This window comes from Grus americana, chromosome 5, assembly GCF_028858705.1.
Source record: "Grus americana isolate bGruAme1 chromosome 5, bGruAme1.mat, whole genome shotgun sequence".
Classification (NCBI taxonomy): Eukaryota; Metazoa; Chordata; class Aves; order Gruiformes; family Gruidae; genus Grus; species Grus americana.
This window is the reverse complement of record NC_072856.1, coordinates 20,725,688-20,748,461: the sequence shown is the minus strand read 5'-3', so window position 1 is coordinate 20,748,461 and position 22,774 is coordinate 20,725,688. Positions and strand designations below refer to the sequence as shown.

Here is a 22,774-nt window from a genome sequence, read left to right as displayed (position 1 = left end):
GTGGAGCCAGAGTGGCAAACCTGACACTGTGGCTTAGCTGATGCCTTAGGAGCAACAAAAAAGGGAGGTCAATAAACAGATGCTGGTAGTATGTGTCTGGGAGCCGTGAGGTGGCCGAGCAAGCTTTGGGCTCCTCAGCAAATACAGGCAAATGCTCACCCCGACCTGCATGTGTGTATGCACACATATGGATGCTCTGTACTGCGGCAGCTCATTATAGATTCCCACAAGAAAGCCATTAGGGAGGAGTTTTTAGCTGTTCTGATGTGGTCATCTTGTTCTTGTAAAAGAAAAGTTGGTCTGTTCGTTTCATGCTGGTTTTATTTTTTCGGAGGGTGGGAATCATTATAATGAAATAGCGCTGTGAGTATACACATAATACTGTATCCCTGTGTATACAGTCTTTCACCGTGAGTCCAGTGAAAATGGAGCCCCAAGCAAATGGGGCTTTCCAGATATGTTCATCAACCACTGTGCTGCATTGATCTGCTGAAAAAGTACAGTCAGGGGAATTTTTCGCCCAACCCTGCTTTTCTTCTGCACCTTCTGCATCAAGCCGTGGCAGTTGCTGCCTGCCAGTCTGCAGAGGGCGATGCAGCATCAGTTTGATCAGACTTATGGTCCTTTAGATTTTCATCATCCCAAGGCTGCCTGTGGTCACCAAGTTATTGCAGGGGTTGAAGGTTGAGATGAGGCCAAAGCTAGAGGGGAAAATGAAAGGACAAGACCATAGACACAAATGTATTTCACAATGCAGGTTCTTCATGCCGGCTGTTTAGCAGCTGAAGAAATAGGAGACTGCGATGGATTTCACCCTCCTGTTAAATCCTGCTGCATAGGAAGTGACAGCTGGTTATTTCATGAGTTTGTCTGGGACTCAGAAGCCTGAGTGTAAATCAGCTTTAAAAGGCGAGAATGAAATCTTCAAGCTAAAAAAACCCCCCAGCAACCACACGCTCATCTGTTTTCCAGACTTCAGTTTGCATGTTACCATTGCCATTTTCTGGAAAAAATCTCTCACTAGTCTCCATGAGACTACCCATGAGAATTCATGGGTATTTGTGCCAAATAATCACTTTGAAATCCATCCTCTCTTCAATCTAGTTCTTCTTTGGGCTATTGGGAACTATTTGGGAATTGTCATATTTAAACATCCTTGCTGTCTATAAAGAAGGGCAGTGGGGTTAGAAGGACTTTCAAAGACCTGCAGCAGTTAAAGAGTGAAATAGACAGGACTCGAGCCTGTGGTATGGCATGGCTATAGATGCGCAAAAAGACCATAGCTAAGTAGTGCTGCTCTGCAGAGATCTCTGCACATGAGATTTATTCAGACAAACAGTTTCCCCAGGTTTATTCTTTTTAAAATGACACCCAGTAATATTCAGGCTTCTTACTCTTTCTGAAGATGCAGTTTAATGGAAGGATGTTGCAGAAGAATTTGGTCAGCCTGGAAGGCACCCACTGATGTTTTCCACTGTGCTCCAGGTCCTGCTTGGGGATCTGATGAACATGCTGGGAAGTCCCCCGGGATTTAAGAACATGGGCTCAGAGCCAGATCTCTTCCATCATCAACCCCCCCTGGGCTTAGGCATATGCTCTGCAGAGGGGTGAGCCTGCCCCAGGCCCCCTGTGAAGGTCTGGGGATGGGATGTTTTGCACTTTGCTCAGGTGTAGGCTGGGGGCTGTGAGCAGCTTGAAAGCTGAATTCCATTCTTTGCCATTGAAATTTGTCAGAAAGGTCATTTCCTCACACATGTAACTGGAGAAAGTGCGCAGAATTGTTTTTCACATTCGGTTTCCAGTTCAGCTTGTGACTGGAATGGAATTGCCAACTGAGTGTATTCCTATGGGGCTGGATTTTTTTCATTATACACCTTCAGTTTTTAAAATTTGCTCTCTTTATCTTTAAAGCATTTGATTCTTCCTTGTGGCTTGTTGCAGTGGAATAATAGCAGAATGTGAAGAATTTGAATATTTGCCTGAACTTTGCACCTGGATAAATTCACTGGGCAAAATCTTGCCTTTTTTTTTTACTAAATGGCATGTATATCAATGCTCCCTTGATGGATTTTTATACCTTCTCAAATTTATTAAATGCAAATAAGTGTTTTGGCTCTATTGGAGATTCCCAGGAGAGGGGATCTCTGGGGCTCTCTGGCTCCTGGACTGGATGAAGAGGTGGGGGCCGGGGCCGGAGATGCCGAGGGAAGAACAGGAGGGAGTGGGTGCTGCTCCCTGTTGTGGGCCTTGTCTAATATTAAATGAGAAAGCAAAACACTCTCTTGCACTGCCGCGCATACAGCAGTCAGTGCTCTGCTTGCCTTAACTGCAGGTTAAGCAAATGTATCTTTAGGAATGCTAAGGAAGCAAATAAGAACTTAAGGAATTTTTAAGAAAAAAAGTATAAACGCATTGGTGGACCGTAAAAACACGAAAAAAAAAAAACCAAAAAGCCTCATCATGTGGAGAATGCGGGCATCGATCCCGCTACCTCTCGCATGCTAAGCGAGCGCTCTACCATTTGAGCTAATTCCCCTGTCCTCCACAGGCTCCTGCCGATGCACTTCTATTCTCTTCTCGCGAGACGCCGCACCGCGCCGGCAGTTACACGTCCCGTGCGGGGTTCCCACTGCGCCTGCGCGGGGGCGCGCCGCCTGGGGCTTGGCGGCGGCGCGCGGCTGGCCGGGCTGGGCGCGCGCTGGAGGATGCGCGGCGGGGCCAGGAGCTCGCGCCCGCCCGGCGCTCCGCTGTAAGGACCGGAGGGGACACGGAGCGGGCGGCGCATCGGGGCGGGAGGACGGGACGGGAGAAGGTTTGAGGTGCTCGGGCGTGCGCGGCGGGGTCCGCCCGGGGACGCGGCGGCGTGCGGAGCCCGAGGGGAGCGTGCGTGAAGAAGCACCGGCCGGGGAGGGGGGGTTTGCAAAGGGTATGTATCTGGGAGGGTTACAGAGAGCTGTAGGCGTGGGGGCATGGAGGGGGGCGGTGTCCAGAGAGCTGTGTGCCCGAGGGCACCGGGAGGGGTTGCAAAAGGCTATGTGCCCAGGGGCATGGTGGGGGGGTGTTGCAAGGATCTGTGTGCCTGGGTGCATCTAGGGGTTTGCAGAGACCTGTGTGTCTGGGGCACCCCCGAATGGGAAAGCATGAGATGCGAGGGGGTGCCCATAGGGCAGCACGAATGGGGGCCTCGGGAAGGCTGCAAAGGGCTCGAGACGTGCACGGGAAATCATTTTCGGGGTTGAAGGACTGCAAAGGGCTGTGTGCTTGGGGGGGCAGCGAGGGGGGCTGCAAAGGGATGTGTGCCAAGTCGGGGGCTGTTTGGAGGGTCAGAGCACGGGGCTCTGCACCTGGCAGAGACTCTGGCAGGGGTCGGGGGAGGGGTTCCTTTGAGTAGAGGAGGGGCCGCATTGAGGTCAAAACAGAACAAAACCGAACCAAAATACTGGAGTTTTTTCCCCCAGCAGTTGAAGCAGCACAGGAGCTACCCGTGATCAGTTGCTGTTAGGGGAGGCTTTGCCTTCCTGGCAGCCAGGCATGCTCCTTGGGACACGGGGTGGTGAGCCTTCACCTGCCATCCCCAGCCTTGCTGCTCCCTGGGGGCGCACCAGGTGGCACAGGTATGGCCTGGGTGCCCAGTGGGCAGCTGGGGGAGCCTCTAAAATACCTGCTGCCTGGGACATAGCTGGCAGTGCTGGTGAGACAACTGGGTTTGGTCCCTGTGGGTAGCAGGGGCAGTTGGAGATGTGGCAGCTCAAGTTCCTGAATTAGTGAACCCACTACTTGCAGTTGGTTCCTCCTGCCCCTTGACTTGCGATGCCTCCTTTAAAAACAACACCCAAAAAAGTGAAATATGGCACCATAGTGAATCATGAGGTCTTCTCAGGAAATGGTTCTATTTGCTCTCGCGCTCCAACTGAAGTCAAGTTAAGGGCAATGTTTCCCTTTTGGATGAGGAAGGAGATGCTGGGTCTGGAGCTGGGATCTTTGGGCACGTGTCGAAATGGAGAATGAAGGGAATGTGCTGGAGCCTTCTGGAGCGCTGCGTGGACTGGCCGGGATTTGGTGCCGTTTTTGGCAGGAAAAGAGGATGTGCTCAATCAGGGCGCATGTCGCAAAGTGCGTGAGAGCATCGGGACCTTTCTCTGCCAATGCCATGCTGAGAAAAAGAAGACTATTCATGGGCTTGACACTTTAATTGAAAGCTGCGTTCAGCAGCAGTGATGTCTAGGGTTTAGTTAAAAACCTGTCATTCTAGTAAATGCCTTGCCTTGTGCTCACTTTTCTTGCCCTCTGATGTTCTTGAATAAGAAAAGGCAAAACCAAACAGTGGTGAAGGCCAATGCAAAATGCTTTTGAAACCAAAATGATTACAAAATCACTACCTCGATCATGGCTGCTTAACACCTTGCTGTTTGGAGAGCAGCAGAGTCCTGTGCTGAGCTGGCAGCGCTGCAGGCAGTGATGCCTGTCCCCAAGTTATTGCAATTCACTGATCAGCAGGGAAGTTGGAGAGTGCGATGGGACCTGCTGTAGCTTTTGCTTTATCAAGCTTTACACTGTTACAGTGCTTTACGCTGTTTGCTTTTCTGCAGTACTTTTGTACTTCTACCTCTGCTGTGTTCAAGCTGTTGTTCTGTTGGATTCAAAACCACTGTCTGCTCAATTTTACACCCTTCCTAAGGGATTTACCTTAGATCTTCCTCTGATGTACAAGTTACTTGTTTTCCTGGATACGTTTGCTGAGCTAGCCTTCTCCAGACCCTGAATTTCTGATTAAATACTCCTATATATCAACAGCTTGACAATTGAAAAATAGATTTAAAAAATTATTTATTTCTTTGCTAGGTTCTGGTCTGAATGGGCTCTGCCTCTCACAGAGTTTGCTTAATAGCTTCTCTGAATGATATTTTATCAAAACTACTTGGAATTTTAAATTTATTCCGCTGTTGTCCTTTTTAATATGTTACATCTTACTTTAAGGGCCTGAGAAGAATGATCTCAGCTTTTCGGAAACTGTCCTGCCTTTCATTTATCATTTTCACAGTTGTGAGCTGCCTCCTTGGGTTTTTTTTGTTTGTTTGTTTGTGGGGGTTTTTTGTTTTGTTTTGGGTTTTTTTTAGCAGAGGGAAGATTGGCCAACAGACATGTTCTGAAAGACATGTTTATCTTTTTAAAAAACACCCAACAGCAACCAAACAAGCAGGCGGCCGCACCCATCCAGCAGTATGATTTCTTATCTTGGACCTTTACTCATAATTCTGATGGCTCCTTACCTTTATCATTATTTTAAAAAGAAAGTAGTTTTCTTAGCTAAGCTGTTCCCCTGGGTGCCAGGCTGAAGAGCATTGCACGTGCATCATATCTTTTTCTGATGTCCTCCTGTCTCTTTTACACCACTCTGAGCTGCAGGACCCCATAATCTTACCCATAGGCTTTTGCTTTTTTTTTTTTTTTCCTGATATGCAGAAAATAGGGGGATGCTTAAGAGTATGTCCTGCTGGCAAATCTCACCTTCGATGCAAGTAATAGCGTTTCACCAGCTTGGTTTTGCAAAACATCGTTGACTCTGTGGAGCCGGAAGAAGTGTTTCAGGCTGCGTTTTGCATAGACGCCGTCAGATGTGAGGTTTCGCTGCCTGAGTGTTACATGTGTGTTTCCCGTCACGGGGCAGTGTGCCTCCCTAAATCGTTACGTTGCTGAGAGCAAATGCAGGGGCAGGGGGAAGAGAAGATTGCCTTCAGCCTTGCTTCATCAGTCCCAGACACGGTCTCCCTCATTTGTTCCTTGTGTGGTTTAGTAACAGGGGTGTGCAAGATCTTTTCTCACAGCAAAACCTCTTTTTTCCCCTCTTTTTTTCCAAAGAATTAAAATGACACTGAACAGTGTGCATTAAGATTGACTTTGAAACTCAGAAGCCTGTTAGTCTTTCACAGTCACACTGGAGTAATTCCCATGCTTGCTTCTGTGTTTTAATTACAGGAGAGAGTAGTTCAGCTCCCGCAGTTCAAGCTGTTGCAAGGGAACAACTATACAAATCTTTTTTTTTTATATACTCTGCAAATCCCCTTGCTATCTTTTACTTGCTTTGGCAGTGCTGTGCACCTGGGTCTCCATACCTGGAGCAAACATCGTTCAGGTGCTGGTCAATCTCCTTGCATTCCCTGCCTGCCAAGGACAGAGAAGTCCCTTTGCAGGTGACTGGAAAAAAACCCCACCCAAACAAACCTACAGCTGCTCTGTGCAAAGAACAGCCCCCAGAGGTGTTGAAGTCATGGTGCTATCCACGAAGCTTTGTGGGAGGGTTGCTTGCTGCATTCCCTCTAGCTTTCGGCAGCCTGTGGCACTAACAATTGTCCATTTTATTGGGTAGTGCAAAGGTGGTTTAAGGGACTGTTTCATGCCATGCTGCAAATCGCTCAGCATGGCAATGCAATAGCTGCTGTGTGATGGAAGGCAATTTTCTAGCACATGCAAGATAATCTCCCATACTGAGGTTAGCAATCTTGGCTGGTTTGCTACAATACGCCTCCCCATTTTCCATAGCACTGGATATTTCTGAAACAACTATTCAGACGAGTGCTTGCTCTGTAATTTTTGAGGTGGATGGGTGCTCCCCTCAGCTGTGGGTTTGCTTTGACACCCTCAGTGTCAGATATTTGCAGAGGGACCAGAGCAGATTCACCTCCCTAAGTGCCGTGCTTCCTGGCTCCGCATCCCATTGAGTTGCTCCTGCACGTGCCATCCCCCTCTGTACTGCAGGAGAGCTAAATTGGGGTTGGAAGAGAGCTGGCAAGAGGCCTGGGTATTCCTAGAAAGACGTTGATTGCCCTGGACAGTTCGGGTTTGTTTCTTTTGTTTCCCTGGCTCTCATCACGGGGTCGGGCTCATTAGGGCAGCAGCTCGTTGGAGGATGGAGAAACAGTGCAGGCTTTGCGGGTTGAGGCTGGAGTGGTGCCATCCCAGCCTGCCTCTCTCAAGTGTTAAGTCTGAAGCAGCCTGCCTGGTAATTCCATTAATGGGAGTCTAGTGCTGGAGAGATAAATGTAATTCCAGGGTAAAGCCAACACTCAGGCTCAAATGGACAGGATTTGCTGGTTCTCCCGGGTGCACCGCTGTGAGTAATGTACCCCTGTATTACCCACAGACAGTGTTTAAAGTCTAGATGTCAGCATAAAGACCCTGCAGTGATTAAAAAAAAAAAAATACTGCTAAATCTGCATGTGAAGAAATCCTTAGCTCTGGAGCCTAGCTGTCTCTTTGCAATGGGTTTTACCAGAAATAAAAATTTCCTGTTTAACTCCTGATGTGCAGGATGACACAGAGCTAAGCAGCCAGCCAATTCAGGAGACAGCTTGCATGGGATACAGCCAGAACAAGCTCTCTGTGTGTAATCAATGCAGAGCAAAAATGATACCCTGTGTATATATGCCAGAAAGCTTGCAAGCACATCAGAGCTAGCCACTACAACTGCAAGTAGCACAAGCTTCTCCACATTTTTGGGCGTTGTGGTCCATGCTTGAATTCAGATGTTACTGTCCCAGCCAGATGTTCTCCCAGTTTGATTTCTTTTTTTTTTTTTGCAGACCACATCTTCCTGTTTGCAGTTGTATAATACCTTCGTGCCACCATCAGCAAGTCTTGCATTGAAAAGGAATGGTTAATTGGGATATTTTTAGCTTTTCTTGTGGCTCGGATCCTGGAAATCAAACATGGGAGCCAGCACTGTTCAGCTTTATGCAGAGGAGCTTCCCGTGCCACAGGTGGCTGCCAAGCAGTTGCATCTGGTGGGGTGGGAGCTCACAGTGCCAGTGGACCCTGGTGCTGTGGTACCCCAAAAATCAAGCAGACGAGGTGCTTGCCCCTGCCTTTTGGAGCTCAGCACAGGATTTTCCTTGTGGGGAAGTACTTGTCATCAGTCGAAGTGGGGGAAAAAAATGGTCCATGAAGAGGAAGCAGGCGCCAGGGATGCTCAGTCCCCCACGTGCCCGCATCACGCTAGTTTTGCCTGCGTGTCCGTTGGTACAAATCTGATCTCCTTAGGACTTGGGGCCCTGCTGGCATTCTGACAGCAGAATTAAAGCCAACTTGCTCAGAAATGCTTATTTGTTGGTGTATTCAGCAGCTTGCTGATGCCTCGTCTGCTGAGAGAGGTGTGGGGGAGATTTGCTTGTTCAGCAAAGTGGGGTGGACACTTTGCTGGTGACTTAGTAGCAGGTGGGACAGCTGTCCAAAGTTCGCGACCTGCTCATACATCTCTTACTTTTCTTTACAGTAGCTGTGCAGATGTGCCTGGCTTCTTTATGCACACGCTTTGGGCCAGCTCACTCACCAGAAATCAGTGGAATCTCATTGAGACTTGCCGCTTGGCTTGAGTTTTTAAATCTCCTGCCTTCCCTTCAGTGCCCTGATCAGCGAGGGTCACGCTTTGCATGCCTTTCCCTGACTGCTAAAGCTGTAGCCTACCAGGCGCGTGGAGGCTGTGGAAACCCATCTGGCAGTTGCCTTGACCAAGCGTGCGAGAGCCACGTCTGCTGTACCCCACAGGATGTTGGGGGGATGCAGGTGTCAGTCTGAGCTAGTGCAGTTGCTTTTTTTGCTTTTTTTTTTCTCCCCTCCCATTTGTACTGTAGCTGACTACTCAAGTTTTAGTTCAACAGCATGTTTTTTTCTTCCCAAGATAAAATTTTTGAGCATCTCCTTTCCTGCTTTCATCTGATAAGGGCTTGAGTAGAACAAAGTTGCACTGATAGTGAATTATGTATCTTGTCAAACATTTCAATACAGAGTAGACAAGGAAGGAGTAGGTAAGAAAATGACCTGCATGTTTAGAAACTCAGTTTCTTGATTTGTCTGTGGTGTTACGTTCTTACTGTTTCTTCCCTCCCCCCTCAGTTCCGTGAGTCAAAACTGGTCATGAGAGCATCATTGCGTGAATGGGGGGGGACTTATCTGGGAGGATGTAATATGTTTGTTTCTCTGGGTGGTAATAAAGTGGGTCAGAAGTGTTGCGTGTGCTATTGCTGCTGATTACAGTGCTAACCAGATAAAGTTACTGAAATTGTTTCAAAGCATCACTATTTTCTTTGCTCCCTGAGTTGCTGCATGAGTTTCACAGGGAAATGTATATCTGATCTGCAAAGCATTGATTTGCTTGATTGCTCTTCTGGCTGAGATGCACGGTTGAGCCACCTTCTTGCTGCCTTGGTACCACACTTTGGGGGGCCTGGCACTGAATTTGTTCCTTACCAAAGTATTTTTGAGTCACATCTGCATCCCCATCTGGTTTGCAGCACAGCTGACTAGGCAGCTTGTACCAGCACAGCTGTGGAGGAATGCCCTGAGCTGTTGCGGACTGATGCCCATCACACTGCTCCCTAGGAGCTGGTAGGACCGTTGTGTGGCCTCCTGGACGCTCCAAGCCTGTTTGCTCTAGATGTCTAGAGGCTGAGCAAATAGAGCCTGATAACATTGTCCTTCTGACTGTCCTGAGCATATGGTGTAAATCCCACGGCAGGCTCTGCAGGTCATGAACCGAGGATGCTTAGCAGTGCTAGAGAGAGGTACTTTGAACAGCATGACATTTGGTAAGCAATGTTTCCCTAGTGCTGGGTTCTAACAAGACACCTGTTGAAAAGCCACAAGCAACTGGACTTGGTGTTAATTCATGTTGTGGTATCAGAGTCAGCTCCTCTGGGTCCTCTCTGTTTTTTGAGGCTGGAGATCTTCTGACACTGCGTCTGATCAACTTTGGGGCGTTTGAGGTGTGAACTGATGGCTGTGCTTTGGTACCTCTGTGTGGTGAAGAGATCTGGCTGGAGGCTGCTCAGGGTCTCCCATACTGCAAGAGAAAGATGCTATGAAATACAGCGGGTGGAATTTGAAGTTGAATTGGGAGTGGGAAGCAGGGGGATATATAGAATATAGCTGAGAAAACCAATAACCTTCAGAAGATCTTTACCATTGAAAGGGTTGAACTTGTTTCCAGCTGACATGTTTAAAATGTGATTAGCTACCTCAAAGTGGGGTGCTGTAATCCAGTTTCTGTGGAAAAAATTGCATGGTGTGTGTGTTGAGACAAGGGGCGGACTCAGCTCAGCAGGCATGTGCATTGCTCTTGGGCCCAGTCTGTAAATCCCCTTGTTTATTCTGGCCTTTTGCAGACTGGTGAGAACGTAGGGAGCTTTCTTTCCTGCAGCGTTGCCCTCAACATGCTTTTAACGTCCGAGGGTCTGGATGGAAGTCATCATCATCCTGCCCTCTCGGCCTGGTGGCAGGCAGAGGCTCGGTGGCAGCCAGAGCTTTTCTCTCCAGTGCAGACTGGATGGAACAGGAGGGAGACGGCGGGGTCTCTGCCCCTCTTTGGCAGTGGTGGACTGTAGTCAGCCCCCTGTGTGTCTATGGAAACAGTTTTCCACGTAATCTGTTGGGGCTTTACAGGGATCTCTTCCCTTACTGCTTTCCTGCCTTGGGCATGGATCTCCACTCTTCCTGTGGCAGGTCAAAGCAGTTCAGTCCTTGGTGCATTAAGCAGTTATCTCCCGCAGGGGGCCGGATCTGGTGCAAAGCAGCTGGATGGGCAGAGAGGTCCATCCCCAGAGAGGCTGGGCAGGAGGGGTGATTGCCCCTGCAGCCATTGGCTGGGAAACACATCGCTGGTCTTCAGTTTGTGGCTCCAACAGTGCTGCTGGTCCATATTCTCTGACTGCTGGAAGTGGCAGGCTTAGAAATGAAAAGATTGGGTTAGCTGGTATCCTGCTTGAGCCGATAGAGCATGAATTTAGCTCTTCTTGTTTTATTTCAAGAAATTATATTAAGAAATGAGCAAGTGAGGCTGTGTACCAGGGGCTACTCCCGCTGCAGATGCCTGCTTGCAAAACTGCGTTGCAGAGCGATTCCTTCTGGTGCTGCAAAGCTGGCAGGGAAAGCAGAGCTGTGACATGGGCCAGGAGGCCTCTGAGGAAGTGCAGCAAAAGGGCTGGCTTTATTGCTTTGGCAGCTCATCTTTTGACCCAGGCGTGGGGATTGTTTCCATCTGTTATCAGTGGTCGCTTGCATATCTGTGAGTGTGATGAGCTGCTTTTTCCTGCAAGCCGAAGAGCTGTGGTCTGCCCCAAGTCCCTGCTGCTGGGAGGTGGCATGCAGGTAACTGAAAGGTCCGCAGCATAAATGTCACATGCGCGATGGCTTTTGTGTCCTGCCTAGCATCAGCTCTGTGGTTACAGCTAGTTGCAGCTAACATTGAAAACTCTGCTCTTTAAAAACTGGCCTGAATTAATCCATTGTGATTTGTCTTTTTTTTTCTTTAAGATAAGATGAATTTCTGCAGAGGTGAAAGCTTGAGCTTTGTAATAAAGTCCATGATTTTCTTAAGGATGCTTTGGGATGTTTCTGGAGTGTGCATGTGCACACTAACAGTTACCAGGAAAACTGAGGATGGGGCAGTTGGAGATGCGTAGCTGGTTAATTGATTTCAGTGCCATGGAAACACAATTTGAGTAGCTTTGTGTTTTTTCTGGTGGGGGAAGAAAAGCTGCAATAAGTGGAGGAGTAGCTCGGGGTATTTGTTTACAGGAGGCTTGAACGTGAGGGTTTTAACTGTGCTCGTCTGTTTGTGTCGAGAGCTGGTGGAGTTGGTGGTTTTGGTGCGAGTACGGCAGCGACTGCAGACAAGGCTTGCCTGGGGGCCCTGGGGCAGCTTCAACAGGAGCCCGTGTGACTAATGCTGTGTAAACTTAGAAAAACAAGAGAGGATTAGCTCTGCCTCCTTCACCTCTGCGAGGAGTTAGGGGTGGGGGGAGCTCCATCAGACTGCTGCTGGGATGTTTGGATGGTACTTCTGGGGATGCCCATGCATCAGCTTCCTCCACTCAGCACAGCTTCGTGGCATGTACTTTTTTTAGGTGAGGATTGTGCTCTTGCTGGTTTTGGAGGTGAGATGGCTGGCTGGGCTGTGAAGGCTTGTGCTGGCAGTCCCTCCAGTACCCTGAGCTGCACATGGGTCTGTTGGGACCCCTCCATCCACCCCTGCACCAGAGGAGAAGCTCAGAGGGGGCTCAGGCCACCCCATGTGTGGACAGGCCAGCCTGTGGGGACCACGCAGGGCTGTGCTGTGCTCTCCCTCTGTGCTCCTGGTGCTGTTGAAGAAGGTCACATCTCAGGATGAAGGGCTGGTTTAGAGTTTGAGACTGTGCTTCTGTTTTTCTGCCCTGGTTTTCCAGGGTTTCTCTGCAAGAAATTGGAAAATCCCTTCTATGGGCTGCTGTGACAACCTCAGAAATGTCGAGATGGATTTGAACTTTGGTGTTGCAAAGGGCTTTGTGTATTTATTTTCAGCCTCCTGCTGTCTGCTTTGCTTAAGAACTTTTGCTAGATCCTTCGCATATGCTTGTCCTTGCTCCTCTTCTCCTGAAAACCATTTGAGAACACCCTTCAGCTATGGCAAAATGCACTCCCTCCAAAAAATCCCCAAACCTCTTGGAGAGATTTTGTTTTATGGCTATTCCTTGGTAAGCTGTGAGGCTTGCATAGCTGTGGTGTGTTGCTGTTTGGGTGCATCAGCCTAGTTTGGAGACCTCAGGTAGTAGTTTGGAGACCTCAGGTAGTAGTTTGGAGACCTCAGGTAGTAGTTTGGAGACCTCAGGTAGTACTTCATCAGGCCGTTTTGGACGGGTCTTTAGAAAAGTGGGTGGCCGGGCATATTCAGCAGTGAATGGAGCCGTTAAAGTGGTTTTTAAGTGACTTGGCCCTGTGTAAAGACAAAGCTATGATGGGTTGAAGCATCTAGCTTCAAAGCCTCATCTACGTTTCCAGATGTACCACTGTGCCATCTTTTTGAGGTCGTGCTTCTCATCAGCTTTAGCTGATCTCAGGCTGTTCTCCTGCCAGAAAACCTTCCCCTGTATTTTCTTCTTTCTGGGATGGCTTCCAGTTGGATCAAGCAAACAATGGTTGCTACCACAAGCATAGAGATGACTGGGATGTGTAGAAGGGGGAGGAGGGAAAAGGCAGGACTGTCTGTTTTGGCAGCAAAGGATAGTTGTGGGTCAGTTAAGCTGATGAGCATCTGGGAGTGGGCTTGGCTTGCTGAAGGGCAGCTGTGTGGCCCCTGGTAGAGCATGTCCTGCTTCTACCCCAGTTTCCCTCTCTGTAAAGGAGGGGTAAGGATTGCAAAGTGTGTTAGTATTTCTGGGAGGCTACAATGTTGGTAGAGGCCTTTGAGGTGTGCTGTGACTGACTTCATGTACATGCTGAAAACGTTCTGCTTCCCAGTTAACCCAGTGGAGGTATACCTCTGGGAAGACTTTGAGTACAACTTTTAAATAAAATCCTCTGCTGAATATATCACGGAGAATATTAGATCGAATATTGGATTGAAAGCAGCCCCGAGGAGAAGGACTTGGGGGTACTGATCGATGAGAAGCTCAACATGAGCGGGTAGTGTGCGCTTGCAGCCCAGAAAGCCAACTGTATCCTGGGCTGCATCAAAAGAGGTGTGACCAGCAGGTCGAGGGAGGTGATCCTGCCCCTCTACTCTGCTCTCATGAGACCCCACCTGGAGTACTGCGTCCAGCTCTGGGGGCCCCAGTACAGGAGAGACATGGAGCTGTTGGAGCGAGTCCAGAGGAGGGCCACGAAGCTGATCAGAGGGCTGGAGCACCTCTCCTATGAGGACAGGCTGAGAGAGTTGGGGTTGTTCAGCCTGGAGAAGAGAAGGCTCCGGGGAGATCTAATTGCGGCTTTCCAGTACCTGAAGGAGGCCTACAGGAAAGATGGTGAGGGACTGTTTATCAGGGAGTGTAGTGACAGGACAAGGGGTAATGGGTTTAAGCTGAAGGGGGGTCAATTTAGATTAGATGTTAGAAAGAAATTCTTTACTGTGAGAGTGGCGAGGCCCTGGAACAGGTTGCCCAGAGAGGTTGTGAAGGCCCCATCCCTGGAAGTGTTTAAGGCCAGGTTGGATGAGGCTTTGGGCAATGTGTTCTAGTGGAGGGTGTCCCTGCCCGCAGCAGGGGGGTTGGAACTAGATGAATTTTGAGGTCCCTTCCAACCCATACCATTCTATGATTCTATAAGGGAGAAAATTTTTGTGATGAGGGTGGTGAAGCACTGGCACAGGTTGCCCAGAGAGGTTGTGGATGCCCCATCCCTGGAAGTGTTCAGGGCCAGGTTGGATGGGGCTTTGAGCAACCTGGTCTAGTGCAAGATGTCCTTGCCCATGGCAGGAGATTGGACTAGATGATCTTAAAAAGGTCTCTTCCAACCCAAACCACTCTGTGATTCTATGATTTCTCTGCTTAAATATGCTGCAAACCAGGGCCTGATGTGTTAGCGACTCTCTAGGAGGGAGCAGGACAAATCCTGCTCTCCTGTTCTCCTCTAGCTATAAGGCTAGGGGTGGGTTTATCTTCCTGCCCGATTTGTTATGAACATTTATCTGACCCATCTCGGGCTGAAAAGCCGTTGTGTTAGGTGCTTGTTGGAAGTATATTACTGCCTTGACCATGACTTCCCAAGGTCTGTTGGCTGGGGAGATGGTGTGGTTTTGCTAGCTCTCTCAACATGCTAGCCATATCTCAGGAGTTCATCATATGTGTTTGTGTTGACGGGGCTGTGCATCTTCCTGTTAAAAGCAGCGCAGGCACTCAGCCTTGCTGTTGGTTATGGGGGGCCAGAGCTGTTTGCTTAAGCTTGGAATTGCTGGTGTTGCAAGATCATCACAGGAGGGGGAAAGAAAATTAGCATAAGCCTCTTAAAGAAAACTTTATTATTTCTCAAAGCTGGCAGGAAACACCCCATCCCCCTATTCAGGCTTCATAGCAGGGTTTATTTTATGGTAGGTGTATATCTGCTTGTGACAGGGTCATTATCGAAGCTGCACAGTCAGGCTCGGGGTCTGAGAGGTCCCCCAAGGTCACGTGCCTGCTCTCTTGGCCAGTGCCACTCTTCTCTCTTAGTGCTTATGACATGGGGCACTTCTCTGGTCTCTCCTGCTATGCAGAGCCCTCCTATTTCTTTGCCCCGTCACTTTGCTTGCACCCTTCTCTCCTGATCTGGTGATGCTTCCTTCTCCGTTTGTAGGTCACCCGGTATTGCTCAGTCCTCTGCCCCCATGCTTCATAACTTTTTCTTAAAATTCTGGTGAAACTTTATTTGCTGCGTTAGATGAAATAAAATGTTATCATGTCTTTGCAGCACTAGTTCAGTCTGCCAACAAGCAACACGTCACAACGTCAAGGTCAGAAAGAGGTTGGGGTTGTGACACTGAGAAATGCATATTTTGGTGGACAAGTTGGAGCTGCAGAAGGGCAGCAGAGGAGCTTTGCGGGCATGAGTGTCATCCATGCTCTTGATTGCCTGGAGCATGGTCTTGTCTCTGGGGAGGAGCAGTCCTGGGGCAAGTGATGCCACTGCGCACTGCGAGAAGGCTGATTCCCTGGCACTCAGCTGTGTTTTCAGTATATCTGGCTGCTGCAGGATAAAATGTTTTGTCTGAGAGCTGTGGTTGCTTTGGGAAGGCAGGCCAGGCCACCTTCATATGGGTTTCATTAAATCCAGCAGCACTTAGAGAAGCTACAAGCATCTCTGTTTGCCTTGCTCAGCAGTATCAGGAGGGGAGGAGTTTGAACTTTGCCAGTGGTGTTTCTGCAATGTTGTCTAATAGTAGCAATCGCATTGAGAAAGCTGTTAGAGGAAAAAGGGGCCAGAGGAGGAAGGGAGAAAAGGTTGTCTGCAGGGCATCTGTGCTGCTCTCCCCCACATGCTGAGCCCTGGTGCAGGAGTGGGTTGATGTCAATGCAGATGAAGTCCTGTAAAGCTAATGCAGCGCCTTTAGATGTAAGCCATATGAAGCTAAGATATGAATTTCCTTGCTGCGGGAAGAAAGTTGTCTTTATGTACTTTTATAAATAAGCAGCCACTAAAGATTATTGGCCAGGTTGGATTTGTCATGTTATTTCTTCCTTTATAGAGACCTTATGTTCCATTGCAGAATGGTGTTCAATTACTGACTTAAAAAGAAATACGGAAGACCCTCCTGGAGGTACCTAGCACGAGTAAATAACTCTTGTGTTTTGGCTAGAGTGGTAAAGTAACAGGGAGATCAATTATAAATGGTGATGGAAAATTTGTGCTTGAGGGTGGAGTCCAAGGTCTGTGCTTTGGTCTTACGGTCTTCAGCATTGTTTTCATCCTTAGAACTGCCTTCAGCCCTTCCATAATGGGAAAGGAGAAAGGGGAGAATGGAGGGCCAAGTGGATTATAGTTTTTCTCAGTTCTTTAAATACTGGCTGGCAATGGCTGATGCATGAGTTACTTGCAGAGACTAGGCAAAACAAGCAAGTCTCTTTTTCTCAGTCCAAGGTAAACCAATGCACTGCATGAGTAAGTTTTCTCGCAGTTTATAACAAGGTCCAGTTGGAAGGAAATACATGAGATGTTGTCAGGCTGATCTTGTACCTTCCCCTTGCCAGTTTGGTGCTTTGAGTGCTCCCTTACCTCCCCTCACTTCAAATCCTCTCTCTGTTACAACGTGCTTGAGGACAGTTGTTCATCCACCATGTTCGTTGCTGTCCCTGAACCGTTGCATGAACAGAACGGGAAAAGTAAAACCGTATTAGATGCGGTGACTTTTGCTACAGTTGTATCCTCAGAAAAATGTCTCCTTATGGCTGCTTAGAACTGTTTCCAGTAAAACATTTTTTTTCTGGTGCCTCTTCTTCAGCATGCAGCGGGCACTTTGCACGCCTGGAGCGAGGTGTTTCTGCAGCCCATGGAGGTGACTTCTGTCTGTCACAGCTTTTGCTCAGTGCTGCTAGATGTCTTTTGTGTGACTAATGTACAAAAGCTTTATAAAGCAATCAGTGTTAAATATAAACCCATTTATATTATGAAACCATAATGATGAATCAATAATAATAATAATGATGAAAAAATGGAAGCAGCCTGGCTCTGACATCAGATGGGATTCATCTGCTCTGCAAACTAGAAGAAATTGCACAAGTGCTGTGGAGCAGATCGTCAGCAGCAGCTCAGGGAGAGGAGTAGGGCAGTTGTGCACGTGACCGCTTCCATCCCTCTTTTCTGCCCCTCTATTTAGATGTTAACTTCAGCGCATTGACCATTGAGGAGGCTTTGCTGGACGAACATCCTTGGTTTAGGACTCATTGTCTTGCCTTTTACCTTGGCTTCCTTCTGTGATTTTTGGAGAAGTCCCGTGACAGCCTCGTGCCGGGTACCTCTGCTGTGGTGCCAGGGCTAGGGCAGGACTGTGATCAGGGCAGGGGTCTAACACCCTCCTATCTCTCGCGAGGTTGCCTTGGCATTCTTCCCTTTTACCAGCCGGTTCTTATTAATGTCACTAATTACTATTCTCTCTAATGCTTACAGGATTTGCCAGTTCCTGTATGCTGATGGGGATCGTGTTCTGGCTCCTTGTTGGTGCCTTAAGAGAAGCTGATGCTCTGAACAGGTATGCCCTCCTGGTGAGGGGGAGAGGGTGTGTATGTGTCCAAGAGCAAAGGTTTGCCTTATGGATGTGGATTGACAGATATTGTGGGAGAGACCACTCTGCAGTGAGTAGGTTTTTTCCATCCAGATGTGTTGTGAAAACACCCAGGCAGAAGGTAAGGTTTGCACTGAGCCTTGCTGACAGCCCTCTAAGGAAAGCATTGGAAGACACAGTGTCGCTGCAGAGCAGCTCCTGGGAGGCCGCACTCCTTGCTAATGCAGGCACAGCCTTTTCCTTCCCGTAGCACCAGCTGGGGAATCCTGGTCAAGCTCGCAGCTGCTCATGCCGCTGCTGCACCCTCCTGCTTTGCTGGCCTTCGGTAGCTTCCCCGTAGCGTGTGTCTGCCCACCGTCCCCAGTGGAGGTGGGAGGAAGCTGTTTTCATGTTGGTATGCAACCATGAACAAATCTGCTGTTGTTTTCTTAATGTACGGCAAGAACAGCTTGTAGTAGCTTTTTCCTCCCTGGATAATTACCGCTGTGCGCTGCCTCTGATTGATATCAGAAGCAGTGGAGTAGTGCCTCCACTGCGCTGCCTGGTCCATCCTTTTGCCTGAGTTATTTGATGTATTTATTGCTTTAAGGCATCAGTGCTCAACTGAAAAATCTCATCCGTGCTCTCTGCAACTGTTGGGTACTGTAAGTGAATTGCTTGAATTGTTTGTAGTCACCAAGATGCCAAACATGCTTTCAGCGATGCCCCGTGCTGTACTACCAGCAGGTTCAATTGCACCTTGATTTCAATTCCTGCATTACTTTGAGGAGGAGAAAATATAGGGCTGGGTTGCAGGCTACTCTTTTATTAACTGGAGTTATGTTCCCAGCTGACCAGAGGCATGTGTGCAACCACTGGAATTGGAGTGGAATGTTTTGCCATTTTTGGTTGCTCAGGGGAGGTCTAAGCAGCAGGTTGATGGATACTGCTGCAGGAGCATTGATGGACAAGGAAGGATTGGCCTGGCATGCTGAGCTTGAGCCTACAGCTTGCTGTAAGAGCTTACAGAGCAAAAGAAGCTCCTTCTGCAAATGTCCATCCCTATGCATCTCATTCCAAAATGGCATTGCCTGAACGGACCATTTGATTGTAGGAGGACATAAGCGTAACTTGCTGCATGAAGCTTTCTCAGTCTCTAAAAAAGTGAAATGGATTCATTATGGAAAGTGATCTTTCTTGAAAACCTGGTTCATCCAGGACTGTCTGGGTGGTGCGGGAATGCGCTGGACGAGTAGGAGTCAGGGAGGAGCTGTTTCCACCTAATTCCCTTGTATTTCCCAGGCTTTATTGTACCATGCAAGCAGATGTGCTCTCTGCTTCGGAGCTTAAAGCAGAGCTGGTTAGTAGAACGCTGTCTGTGCTTCCTGTGCTAGCCTTCTTGTTGTACTTTCCTTTTCTAAAATTAATTTTCTAGCGTAAAAGGCATCTTTTTAAAGGGAGAACTGTAACGAGAAGGGGAACAACAAAGGGAGGGGTGCCTCCATTTGCTAGCAAGCTGTCACAGGTGTGTCTGAGTCAGAGGGAGCAAGCACTGAGTCAGGGCCCCAGACTCCTGGTGACTCAGGTATCAAAAGCCCAACTCATTCTCTTACGTGCCTGAATTGCAGCAAATTTCCTGTAATAGGGTTTTGCCTCCTGTAGCAGCCGTGTAGGGAGTGGTGTGTCATCCTCTTCCTCCTGTACGGGTTATGAGCAGCTCGGCTCACAGGGGATGCAGGCATGTGGTGGTGGCGGCACTTCTTTCTCTTTCTGCCAAACAGGTGGAAACTTGAATTACCCTGGCACCCTCAAGTCTACCTCTCTTCTTTTCCCCTCCCTTTTTTTTTTTTTTTAAGATGGGACAAGTCACAGTAGTCGCATCTGTCTATCTGTTGAGCTTGACGAGATTCTCATGCAAATCTGGAGGTTATGTTCTCCTGGCAGATTTGCTTACATGCATTATCCACTACTACATCGTACTGGGAAGGGATCTATTTTCTGAAACTTGGTTTATTTTTAGTCAAGGCTTTCCCTGTCTAACTGGCAAAAGTTCAGCATTTGCAGCACAATTTGCAGAAGAAACGATTTCACCACATACTTGGGCTGGGGGAAGGGAGAGGAAATGTATTAGCTAGTGAGTGAAAAAGCTAAATGCTGACTTGAAAAAATAGCTTGAGACACTGTTGTGAGAGCGTAAGGATGGACAATGCAAGTTGAGAACAGCGGTGAATAATTCAATCTGGGTTGCTCTTGTTTTTCCTCACGAAGGCTGCCACAGAGGTTAACCAACAGTGGATGGATGGGAACTGCTGTTCAGGGTCTGGTGGCCAATGTAGTCAACCTTCTGGCCTGGCCCTGAGCAGTGAGTTAGCAAACTCACCTGAACTGCAGCATCCATGGGAAGAGTACATCCATGCAGTGCATTGCGCCGTCCTGTTGTGCCCATGCTACCGAGGGTCGAGCTTTGTGATGGTACAGGCACTATCATCCCCATGGTTGAGTACCCTTGTCAGATACCCTGAAATGAATAGGGTGGCACATGGGATGTCCTAGGGCAGTGCTGCAGCTGTCTCCTCCTCTCCTCCCCAGCTGCTGCTCCAGGGACAAACTGTCTTCATGTGCCTCATTGCTTTCACCAACTGCTCCTAACCATTCTGGGTCTTGAGCTGGCTTCTCATATGAACAACTACCCATCAGAGGTACAGAGATCTTTTCTTGTTGTTCTTGCATCTCCCCTGTCATTTCCACCACTCCTTTTACAAAGGCATCTTTGGTGCTGTTAATGCTGCAAACACCAGACGTGTGAGGATGACACCAGGGAGTGGATGACTGTGTTCAAAGCCTTTGATACTTACTCCTCTGACAAATGAGGCTTGGGTCCACAAATCCACATAAATGATTTGTTTGCTGCTGCAGGTTAACTCCTGCAGTTTGCTTTATCCTTCTTCCTCGCCCCCCGTGCCACCCCCACCCCAGCAGTCAGTTGCACAGCAGCTTTGTCACGGTTCCATTAGGAAAATGAGAAATTCTTGAGTTTCAATTTTCTTCTGAATGTTTGGAAACCAGAAGAAAGAAGGGAAGTAGCATTAGACTTTTAGATGTATTCAGCATTTGGTCCGAGTGTGTATACATGCTTGCAGGTAATGGAGCCGTATCTTTGTGAATGATATTTTAAGTGCTATTTCAGTCACTGCGGTAGAAGCGTCATGAGAATCAAGATAAGAGCATCCATCAACTGTCTAGAGCAGTAATCTTCCCAGGGAGAATTAATCTAATTTAAAGAATAAAAGAATATTTGCGGTGGGGGAAGTCTCTGCCAATTCCTGCTGAGCTTCCTGAGAAGACTGGGAAAAATTAAGTGCCAAAACAACCCTCTTCTCTTCAGGGGCAGGGGAGCTTATGTTTTCCTAAGACCTGCTATTATATTCCTGTTGAAAAAACATCTGTATCAGCTGGCAAATTAGGATTGGTTTAGCTACTCAGTTTTCCCTGGTTCCCTGGGGGGGACTTGCTTATTGTGAACGTATTTGCAATTCCCCTGTCCATGTGGGATGCAGAACATCTTGCATGTGTCCCAGTGTTGCTGCAGCAGTCAGCCCTGTGCTTGCCATACCCCCGATGACCTGTGGATATAGAGGTTTCATAAGTTTGAAGATTGATTTTCCTTAGGGAAACTTTGTGGGTGGTGGGGTTTTTTTCCTTGTTTTTTTCCTTATATTGCTAACTATTTCAGGGACACTCCTATCTTATTAGTGCTTTCTCCTCGAAAGGTATTTCTCTTCCTCTCTGTCTCTTGCCCTCAGAGGCTGGAAGAACCCTGATACATTAGGAAAGCCAGTCTCTACTTTAAATGGCCTTAAGCATGTGAATATTCAGCTCCATTTCCTTTTACAGTGGCTTGTTATGAAATGAGCAGGAATCTTGAGGCATTCCTTGGTCAGCTTTTCTTCTGACCCTTGGGTGAAAGCAAGGCGGGTTTCGCTCCAGGAAGTGAGTGCTCAGAGGAGGAGGTGTCCGCCTCAAGCTTTGAGTACTGTGGTAGGAAAATACTTCTCCTATCAGTGAATTTTTGCTGATATTGTTGAACTCGACTTCAAGTATGTGTGCATATATTGTAATCTGCTGGCAAAGATGCTGTGAAAATACCCGTCCTGGGTTGGACCAAAGGTGCATCTAAACTGCGTATGTCTGAAGCAATAGCCTGTCTGTAGTGGTGGTAGAGGAGCAGCTCTGGAAGGGGCTGGATAGAAGATGAGCAGCCCTATTCCAGACTTTCTCTGCTCTGCCTGACTTTGTGTCTTGCAGGTGTGCTGGGTTTTGAGCAGGCTGAGAGCTTCACTTCACTGGCAGCCTCCAGCCCCAGGTAGTCTGGAAGACAAGGAGCAGCCGCTTCTGTGGCTGAATGCTGAAACCAAGGTCTGCATGGGCGGTTGCAGTGGTGGGAAGGCTGTCTCTGGGTTACCTGCAGTGAAGGACAGAGCTGACTTTTTGCAAGGTTCAGATCACCATTTTTAAAATCTTTGTTTAGCGGAGATGAGCAGTTGTGGCATACAGATCTGTTCCTTGGGCAGCCCTCTAAGGATGACAGTGCCAATTTAAGTGTCTTTCAATTTGCTTTCACATGTGGAGATCTCATGTAGCCCTCATGGAGGGTCAGTGTTTGGTGCCTGTCTAAATTACTGCTTATCCCTTGAGGTTGTTCTGCTCTGCTTTGCTCTGTAATTACTTGCCATGCATTGCATACTTCCCAGCAGCTTTCACTGCAGTTTTTTTAAAAGGGAAGATATGGAACAGTGGACATCTGGGAGAGCTGCTGGTAGTGGGCAGGGGGAATGGTTTTAGCCCTGATACCTGCATGAAGCATACTCTCCAGGCAGATTCCACTGTGACTCTTGATGAAGTTTCCCTTTCCTTGGCTTACTCATTGGAAAACCCTTTTCACTCTGAGTTTGGTTTGGAAAGAGAAACACCCACACAGATGGCTGCTCTTCACTTGTCATTCACGCTGGGTTTTTTTATGTTCCTTTTTGCACTACCCTCAGGTGAAACCTAGGCTTGCTGCCAAAAACAGAATTAGAAAGAAACTAAGCACTTAGGATATTCTGTTTTTTCTCTCTAAGCTAGAAATACAGTGGGCTAGCTAATATTTTATCAGTTCACAAAGGATTGTGTTGCTTTTCTGTTTTGGCTATGTTTTGCTCCTTGCTTGAGCCTGTCTGAATGATGCCACTTTTTCTAGACAAATGCCAACGCTTTGCTTTGGAGTCCTGCTGATCTCATCTGATAAGGGTTCTTTTT

The 22,774-nt window shown here is 48.1% G+C and overlaps 1 protein-coding gene and 1 non-coding gene across 17 annotated transcripts in view; one reads left to right on the top strand and one right to left on the bottom strand.

Moving 5' to 3' along the window:
* Positions 1 to 2,463: 2,463 nt before the first annotated feature.
* TRNAA-AGC (transfer RNA alanine (anticodon AGC)) lies at positions 2,464 to 2,536 on the bottom strand. The gene has a single exon. It is a non-coding gene; the product is annotated as a tRNA-Ala (tRNA).
* Positions 2,537 to 2,640: 104 nt separating this feature from the next.
* The window catches only part of LOC129207495 (USP6 N-terminal-like protein), a 92,048-nt gene continuing 71,914 nt past the window's right edge, over positions 2,641 to 22,774 (top strand). For 4 of the 16 annotated variants that reach the window (XM_054828516.1, XM_054828520.1, XM_054828499.1 and 1 more), the window contains exons 1-3: positions 2,707 to 2,749; positions 15,986 to 16,049; positions 17,383 to 17,464. The gene's annotated coding sequence lies outside the window, so the exon portion shown is untranslated. Of the gene's footprint in view, positions 2,750 to 2,789; positions 2,813 to 2,911; positions 2,927 to 7,580; positions 7,758 to 15,175; positions 15,832 to 15,964; positions 16,050 to 17,382; positions 17,465 to 21,781; positions 21,972 to 22,774 lie in introns of those variants that run through there. The other 12 variants (XM_054828517.1, XM_054828500.1, XM_054828501.1 and 9 more) reach the window with 11 other exon arrangements.